The 9,774-nt window shown below is 41.2% G+C and overlaps 1 long non-coding RNA gene across 1 annotated transcript in view; it reads right to left on the reverse strand.

Annotated features, from left to right (window-relative positions):
- Positions 1-1,029: 1,029 nt before the first annotated feature.
- The window catches only part of LOC106893123, a 52,928-nt gene continuing 44,183 nt past the window's right edge, over positions 1,030-9,774 (reverse strand). Inside the window, exon 3 of the long non-coding RNA XR_001412995.1 lies at positions 1,030-1,142. This is a non-coding gene — a long non-coding RNA (uncharacterized LOC106893123). The remainder of the gene's footprint in view (positions 1,143-9,774) is intronic.

Raw genomic sequence — 9,774 nt, forward strand, 5'->3', positions numbered from 1 at the left:
GGGCGGCGGGGTGGGCAGAGGCGGGGAGGGGTCGCCGCTCGGCCGCTGGTGGCCGGAGCTGAGCCGAGGACACCTGCCTGCCGCCGCCGGTAGCCCCCACCCGGCCTGGCCCAGCGCTCCGGAAAGCGGCGTTTGAGCGTGGGCAGGGCTGGATCCCCCCCCTTACGGGGTTTGGTTTTTGGTTTTTTGTAGGTTTTGGGTTTTTGTTGGTTTTAATTTTTTTTTTTTATTTTCCCTTGATGACTGGGGTGTTTTGCAGGGCTAGACGGCAGGTGATGGGGTGGGAAATAAAGAGGTTCATTTCAGCTCTTGTAGCCCACGGTGAGCTGCTTCTGCCTCTTCCAGAGCGCTTTCTCTGGCAGTGGTGAAAAGAAGTTACAGAGCGGTGGTACGGAGTAAGCTTTGTCCATTTAAATAAGAAATATCTGCAGAAAAAGAATAGAAAAAAGGAATGGGGTGTTGGAGGGCGGACCACTGTTGCCCTCACAAAAAAAGAAAGAAGACAGAAAGCTGTAATAATGGGTAGCACTGGAGATAAAGCTTTGTTGGTTTTGGGGGAAGAGCTCTGCCGTTGTGGATAGAGGGCACGTTTATAGTTCCACAGCTGTTATTAGGGAGATTTGTAAGGGATGGTCTTCTGCTGGCCTCAGGAGTAAAGGTCATTGGATGAACAAGGTTGGATGGAGAGGAGTACAATAGAAAAAACCACAACCAAACACCCCCCACCCCCTCCCACCTCCCCCCCAAAAAAACCAAAAAACCCAAAGCCAAAAAGATCCTAAATTGATATTTAGGAAAAACAAGATATGAAAAGCCATACACTTCACTGGGCTATAATTGGTGCAGTTTCCCCTCTCCTCCACAAATTGATGAACAAAGCATGAGAAAAAAATTGAAAGGGTTGAAAAGAAATACAGGAGGGAGGGTAAGACAGGAAGAGGCAGATTGTGAGATAAGTAGCTGGGCTTCAAATGGTGGGTAGGCAGTTTCGAGACAATAGAGGATGATTGTTTTCCTTCCGAGTTTAATGCAATCCAAACATAACGGTTGTGTCCATTACAAAACTGGTCTCAGGTCTTCATCCAGCGTTGATAGCTTGCAATTACAGTTTGTTCCCGTGGTCTGGAAAGGTAGGCACTGCTCTGTTTACAGAAAGCAAACAAGGTGTAGATTTAAGCACATGCAAAGACATCAAAATGTTGAAGCTTTGTGGTAACACTTCCCAAATTGCTTGTGCTATTTATATTTTCATTTATGAATATGGCAGAAAATTGATTTGTGATGTGGAATGGCTAGATGGCCTTACATATATATTTTGTCATTTGTTTGATATTGGACTTCATACCAAGTTATTGCTGGATATTTAAAAAATGAGAATTTTTTTTTCCCCCATAATTAGTTTAAGAGGCTTGGGTGCTGTGTTTGGCTGTTTTCTTTTCCATGCAAATTCAGTGCATAATTTTGTTGGCCTGGTAAGTCTGTGTGACTAGTTGGGCCAGTACTACTTGTCTGTAATAGAACATCCACAAGCACTCTGCTTGCTCCTGTTGCTTCTGGGCAGCCCTCTGGGGATTGCTTCTTGAGGAGGTGTGGGATGGCTGCCCAGGCACTTCACTGCCTGCAAAAAAACCCAAACTGAATCATGTTGTAACAAGTTATGGCAACTGTACTTCTGACAAGTTAAATTGTAACTGTTACAGTGTGTGTGGTGGGGGTAGGGGATTGATGTTGCACAGGCTGGAGTTTTGGCAAGTGTGTGTTTTTTTTTTTCCTGTGGAGGGTTTTCCATAAACAAGAAGAGAGCTGTAGAGCCATCCTGTGCTGTTTACCGTAGGGTTTGTGAGAGCAGGAATTCTTCTGGTTCAGCAAGGTAGGGACTACCTCTTATTTGCTGCTTGCAAACTAATTTTTCTGTTCCTTTTAGGAGGGTCCATCAAAATTCTAGAGGAAACAAATAGGGACCAAGAGAGTATGTATTCACTGTAGACTGAACCTAAAATCTTCCTGTGTTTTAGGCCAAACTCGTGTCAGCTGCTATTTCAAACTTGCAACGTAGGCTCACTTCCTCAACCTTACTATTTGAAGAAGGTCTAGATTTTGCCACGTGGATTCAACCTGCATAGCTTCAAGGATGGAGCTCAGGCAGGGATTAGAGTTTGAATTGTGATAGTTCTTCAGTGCGTTCCCGCGATTCTCTGGAGATTGAGTTGTCAAGTCCTTCTACCCACTCTCTTTGTGCTTACTGTCTCAGCCCAGAAGCGATTTGCTGGTGTTTTTATGTAAACTGGTTAGAATTTAAGCTTCCCATTTCCTGAAAACTGCTCTTGTTCTACAGAGCTGAGTTTGGTTACACAAGCAAGGATGCCCTAGAACCACTCATCCGGCTCCATAGTTAAAATGACTGCATTAATATTGTCCGCCTGTCCGAAAGGGTAACAAGAAGCATAGTTTTTGAAGGATGTGTTCAAATTCATTAAGTTTGAAAGAATTTTAAAAAGGCTGTGTGAGGATGACCTCAGTTAAATGGCAGTTTATCCCAGGTGCCTGGTACTTGAGGGTGAAACATCCAGGATGATGCATGGGGACCTGGATTGGGGGGTATGGGGGGTTGATTGCAAAACTAGAGAATCCATTGCTATGCTTAAAAAAAAATACATATCTTTGCAAGATATGGCTGTAGAAGTCAGCTCTGGGAAAGAAAGGCTGCAGGAGGTGAGGGAGAAGAGGGCGAAGGATAGATCCAAAATGCAAACAGCTTTTGTGGCCAGAGGATATCCCTGAACTGGATTAGCTGGCTCCCCTGTGGTCCAGGAGTGGAAGCAACACCAGAGGTGAAGTCACAACCAAGTAAGAGGGAGCCACTATCCTTCATGGAGGGTGAATGTGACGTAGGTAAGAGGGTTTAGAAGAAATACCACTTCTTGTCTTCAGAGACCGCTCATTTCTGTGGGGCAGCAATTGTTTCAGCTGAAAGTAGACCCTCATTCCCCTATTTTCTCCAGGTGTGGGATATGCACTTCTTAGGTTCTGCCTTGGGGAAATACAAACATGCACTACTTACTAGTGTGAATATATCACCTAATTGTATGATGCTAATTAACTTCTTAGAGCAGCTGAGACTAGCCGTGCAAGTATGCACATGCAGGCATGTTCACGTGTTAGCATGTCATATCTAACTATAAGTAAACACATTTATTGTTATTGGAGGGACAGTGAGGTCCCAGGCAAAAAGCTCACTATTTGGTACTTGCTTGAGGAAGTTGAGAAGGGAGGTAGGGAGAGGAGGGAAAGATGGGCTTCACGGTGCTGTTAGCAATGTCCTATGTGTTCTTCATCCATGTCAGGATGAAGAATGTCAGGAAGTTCACATTCATTCCATATGAGTCTGAGCAGCACCTTAGTGGACTTTGCATCTAGAGCTGTAGAGCATTTGTCTGGCAGTAAATTAACAATGGGGTCTGGTCAGTTGTTCTTCCTCCTGCTTAGCAGTAGCACTGAATATGGGAAGCTTTACAGCTGAACTTCAAAACGGAAATAATGCTGTGACCATCGCTGATAGTAGGCCCCTGGTCTAAATAACCTATTTTTTTTCACTTGCAGACCTTGTTCTATGTGACTGCTTTTAAAAAAAGTTAAAAGTGGTATGTGGCAGGCCATTGCTTCTGTGGATGAACAGCCTGGTGTATGGTGGCCACTAAAACACTTGCAAAAATGAGATAAAGGCATTCCATGTAAATAAAAGTATCAACCTGTTGTGATGCTGTCATGTGGATTGGTTTGGGTTTTTTTGGTTGTGTTTTGTTTTTTTTTAATGTATCATTGTGTAGTGAAAAATATTACACTGATTTATTTTTGGAAGAAAGTCCCACTCCTGCTGGGTTAATTCAACCACCTAGTGGCCAGACCACTTTAGAAATTGATTTTGACCAGCAGGGGGAAGAGGAAGATTAAGGACAACTTGAAACAAAAATGGCATAATTTTCCATGACTTTAAATGCAGGACAGATACATTCCTAGATACAAAAGGAGTAGCTGAAATATAACAGGAATGTCACACTATCCTGAGTATGGACTATTTGCAGGACAGTGTGTAGATGCTCTCTCCTGATTTACTCCTCCATGTGAGTAGATTCTGTAAATGTTGGGCGGTTCTGGAGGGGGGAATCAGTCCTGAAATGAAAATAAGCATTATTGCACATGCATCTTTTTTCCTGTATAGCATGCCTTTCCAAGTGAGGCATCACACAGTAGGGCATTTAACATGGCTTATTCACTGGCAGCTGGCCTGCCTTGTCTGGCTCCTGGAAGTGCTAATTGAATATTTTACTATTCTTTATTAAAGTGTTAGGTAAGACTTCTTGTCTCAGCTTTTCCCCAGTCGGTGGCACGCTGATACAGGCAACACACAAAGAATTTTAGTGAGCTATTCTAAATCACAAGAGTAAAATAAAATTGAGTGTGAATAACAGTACTGCATGATCTGACAAAACAAGTTTGTCATTGTGTTAGATACGGCTTATTTATCTGTTTTCTTTCACCGAGCCCTAGTGGTCAGAGGCGTGCCTATGACCAAGTTGTTTTAACTAGGAGAACTTTAATTTCCATATGCTTATTGATGTGAACATGAGTTGGCAGAGTAATTGCTGTGTTGACTTGAAAGGCCATTGCACTTATTGTCTTCAAAGCTGTTTTTTATGATGAACCAACTAAATGGTCTCCACATAAATGTTTGAAGAGAGTTTAAACCTCGTGGCACTCTTGTGTTGAGTTGGTTTTCTGCTGCCCTGGCTTGTAAGTAAAAAGCAACCCAAAAGGAGGTAGGCACTGACATCTTGTTGCTAGCATTTGTAAGGATTAAGCTTCTAACTTGTTTGGACAGGAAACACCAGAACTTTGGAATTACTGGCTGTAATGCAGCCAGGGGTGTTCAGGCCTTGTCTTTCGGGCTGAGGTCTGCATGATGATGTCTAGGTCAGCTGGAAAGCATAATACTTAGAAAAACTTCTGCAGATCCAAAAAAAAATGAAAAGGCAGTTGTGAACGATCTGTTTAGAAATGATGTTTTTCTCAAAGTTGGCCACTATTTTAGCATGTTTGCAGTTTCTTCTACTCCTTTGTAATCCCTGCATTAATGCTTTTTTACTGCCTTTGTACCAAATACTGATTTTTCTGATGCCAAAACCCACTACCTCTCTGTTAATAGCTCTTTGAGGTAGCCAACTTCAATGTGCAATAACAGTGTGATTCTGAGATAGTACAGCTTCTCTCACTTGCACCTTCTGGGGCTTGGGGGCCCTGGAGAGTGACATGAAAGTGTCCTTTTTAATGAATAGTGATGTAATCCCAATTTTTGTATGCTTGTTGGCATAAGCTGGAACTTCTCGTCAGCATCAGAGAAAGTGCGTGTGTGGGTTACAGCTGTTTCTGCTCTCCCGTGTTGTTGCTGACTATGAGTAATGTGTTCCCCAGGCCTGCTGCCTCTGATTTCTGAGGGCAAACGCTGCTGCTGGGATTTCTGTCGCTGACCATCAGGGTGGCTGCATCCTACCTTAACTTAGAGCAGAGACCCTTCTCTGTAGTGTGTTAGATCTGAGTCTCTGCAGCAGCTGAAGTGGCTAGGAGGAAACAATGTGTGCAATATTGTGTGGTGTTGGACAATGAATGTAGATGAGGGATTGAGGAAGATGTTCGCTATATCATAAAAGAGTTTTTGTGAAAGTGCCAAGGATCCTGGCGTATTCCCCAAAGTTGGAATAACTCATCACAGCTTATTCATAAATGTAATGTGCAAGTAATGAACCATCGTCTTGTTTGATCACGGACAAATGGATCCAGGAAAAAATTTAAAAAGCATGTGAGGGTCACTGAAATGAGAGAAACTTTTGACCTGATCTCTGTTGTAGTGATAGGAGCTTTCTGCAATAGTAGGATAATTAATATACTTACCATGAAATCTTGATGTTGTGACATTAGCTGGAACATTGCAAATACAGCTATTAACTTAAGTTCTCACCTTGCAATCTGTGAACAACTAATCATAGCACGTCTTGCAAATTTTTGAAGTATTTGCTTTGCAATGTTAAATACTAATTGTAATGTTTTTCTCCCTTTGGTCTTTTATCTTTTTTAGACGTTTTATGGGGAAAGTGGATGTGTCATTGCTGGGTCTTCTGTGAATTCATCATGGAACACAGGATTAGTATGCAGACTGTATTATTTAACATTGTACACTGCAAAAGTATACTGGAATAATTTAGAATACAATTTCCAGACTATTATTTCTAGCTGAATCATTTAAATACAGTCAGACTCACGATACTTAAGAACGTACATTCAACTTTTACTGTAAAATGGGAATTGAAAAAGAGCTTTGCATTTGGTACAGTCCTGGTATTATTAAAATAGGCCTTCTAGTATCAGTTGGTGAATACTTTTGCAAATTCAGGTTACATTTAGCATGTGTTAGAGCCGGAATCACTTTCTCAGAGCTATAAAACAGAAAGTCATTTGTTTGGATTGCTGAATGACTTAACTGCTAAGGTATTTTATAAGGTAGGTAGGTGCATGTTGGTTAATATTCCTAACAAGTGGTGTTATAGTTTGATTATTTCCTAATAATTTTCAGTAAAGGAATTTAAAGAGCTAGTGGAATACTGGAAAACTGGGGCATGCAAGTGAGAACTGCCACCAAAGCAGATTTCAATGTTTCTGTTATGGCTTCAGTTTTATTCTCCCCCATTCAAACATTATCTGCTGTTTAATGTTGGTCTTACAACATGTATAATAGGAGTTTATGTAACATCGGTGTAATCTGTATTTGTATCTTAATTTTTTTTCCCCCAGTCCTATCATTTGCATAAGTAAATTTCTGCCTTGCTTATATGCTGATTTCACTGTTTCATCAGTATTCAGTATTGGAAAAGAGTATATGCTAGCAGTAGGGAATGTGCCCATCAACAGTAGTTGTTGGAAATCACCTTCTGTTCCTGACAAATCCTAGTCTTTGCATGGATAAAATTTGTTCTTTATTCAAGGCTTTGGCTTTTGTCTCAGTGAGAAACAGAGATGGTTTGGTGTTTTTTTTTTTTCCAAGCAGGGCCTATGTTCTTTAAAACAATCCTTATACTTTCTGCAGTTTTAACTAAGAGAAAAAACTAGTTAGTCCTCTGTCACTTTCAAATTGGAGTTCATTAACAATTGAATTACATGTTTTGGACTCTCCTTCAAAGTTGTGGAGAGAGGAATTCCCTTAGTTCATGTTATTGAACTAATTGTGTGCCAGCCCCTAAGGTTTCACTGCTACTTACCTTGAATTTTTCTAACAACCTACAAGAATAAAGACTTACTTTTTAGTACATAAGCTGCAATATGTATTAGCAGTATTTTTGAGGTGTAGACTTTTTTGTCAGTGGATAAAGGTAGTTCAAAGATAAAAGGAGTGTAAGGCTCAGCAAAAAATGTTGGCTCCTGTAGGGTAAGAGACATGCTTAGGCAAGTAAAAGCTGTCAAGTAGAAGTGTGAAAGCTGAGGGCTGCAGCGTGATCGTCCTTGTGCTCCAGCATTACCAGCATTACTGGCATTGCTGCAAGTGCTGTACATGGGCAACCGAGGCAGACCTGAACAATTTTCCCTGGTGCCACTATGAATTTTGGTTGAGGCTTATGTTCTAGTAAAAAAAGTATTCACTGAGACTGAGGATTCAGAGCAAGCACTGCATCTTCCCTACCAATCTTAAAAGGTAGGTTTTGCACTAGTCACGGTGGCTGCTGGGACAGGAACAGGTTCCCATTATACCGTGTTGACACTTGGCATATAATCACTTCAGCCTCACGGGGCGAGGTGTGCTTGGCTGTGGAAAGAATGTCCTGGTTTGGCTTAATCCACAAAGCCTGGACCATGACAGCTGTAAATTGAGGTGATGAACTACCTCAGAACATGTGACTACCAGATGTCTTTGTGTTATTATTCAGTGGGTAACACTGGCACGCATTTAACATGGAAGGATTCCTGCTTACCTACTCTAGCGCTTTGTGAGGGGATAATGCTGATTGTTAAAATAATTTATTCATTTAGGCAAGATATTTGAATAAATGCTGCCTGTATCTGTAAATTTGTCTGGTGGAGAGTTGGTCTGTGCTTCCAATTATTTTTAATTTGGCATGACTTCTACCAGTTTCCAAAACCAAGCAGGATGTGAAACATCCACAGATAATGTCAGCATTCTTTAGTTACATACCTATATTTATACCTTACTTCACAGGAAGGAAAAGCAGATCTTCATGTTATATGTTTCAATGAAGCTCATATTTTGCTGCCTGATCTTCCTTTAATCAATAAAAGGTCTGATCTCACAGTATTAATGCTGAAGTGTATAGTTTGATTGTTGCATCCATAAGGCTTTTGGCCCTTCTGTCTGGGTTAGCCTTAAAAGCCTCGCTGCACTCATCCTGCCAGCTTTCTCAGGCTGGGCTTTCCACCTGTGGGCTTGAGGAGCAGGGACCTCTCCTGCTTCCCACCACTGCAGCAAGAGGATACATGGGTGGCAACGCTATTCCTCGTCCGTGCTTGTCAGCTTAGGACATGGATGTTTGCTGCAGTTACCGCTCTGACTATTTGCAAAGACTCTTTTCCAGTTTAACTTAATTTACTTACAAACAAAACTTACTTATAAAGCTCTTCATGAAGAAGCTACTCATCTGCTATAATACAATTCCATATGGCAGAGCATATCTACTGCAATAATGTGGGTTTATTTATATTTTGTATATCCAATTCAAATATTTTGACTTTAGCCTTAAGCATTGTCATGTTTGAGGAACTGTAAGAACTTCACTGAACGCTTCAACAAAAAGTTCGTGCTAATGTGGTAAAAAGAAAATTACAGAATTTCAGTGTTAGAATATCTCCCTTAAAGTATTTTGAAGCAGAGGAAGCTGCAGGGCACTCTACTCCTGTCCGTTCACAGGGGTTCTGCGTGACTTTCTTACCTTTTGGCTGAAGAAAAAGAAAATTAAGGTGGAGATGTTGTACTCTCCATTCTCTCTTTCCGTTAGTCCTTTGGAGAGAGAGATATGATTACATGTTTTATTAAAATAGTACAAATAAGTGTCAGTTGATTTGGAAACTTAATTTAGGTTGGAGTTAATGATTTAAAAAGACACCTCGTAGTTGCATTAAAGGGAAAAACTCTGAAAGCAGATGTGTTAGCTGGTCCTTATGTAAACACTGACAGAAGTTTCATCCCTTGGGTCAGACAGAGCTGTTATTTTACTGCCTCTAGGAAAAAAATGTTTGTTAATCTGTCAGTGTGTGTCTGAAACAGCAGAGTAAGCAAACCTGGGCATCGTACTCTGCTACCACACTGTAAGATCAGAAGTTTTGGCCAGATTTGAAAAATCCTATGGAATCTTAGGAAACTACCAGAGACTTTGAACTTTGTCTTTAAACTGCTCAGCAAGTTACTTGATTTGTCTTAACAAATCGCCTTAACTACCTTCTTAATCAAAAATCCTTGCTAAAGAAAGGATGGAGGAAGGCCAAGCACTGTTCCTTGCTGGGGAGCAGAGTCCCAAGGCTGTCTTACTTTGCTTGAGAGGTTCTGGCCCTCCTGCTGTTCTGCTGTGTATCTTTTAGGAGAAGAGCTCAGGTCAGGCAGAGTCGGGTTTTGTTTAAGACTCTGGGTAGTACCTGTTTGAAAAACAACCCCAAACAACTGTGTCCTTCTAAAGAATTTCTTCCAGGAAAAGCTTTATCCTTCCTCATACTAATGGAGAA

The sequence above is a fragment of the Calidris pugnax genome, unplaced genomic scaffold (genome assembly GCF_001431845.1).
Source record: "Calidris pugnax isolate Ruff unplaced genomic scaffold, ASM143184v1 scaffold24, whole genome shotgun sequence".
NCBI classification, from domain to species: Eukaryota; Metazoa; Chordata; class Aves; order Charadriiformes; family Scolopacidae; genus Calidris; species Calidris pugnax.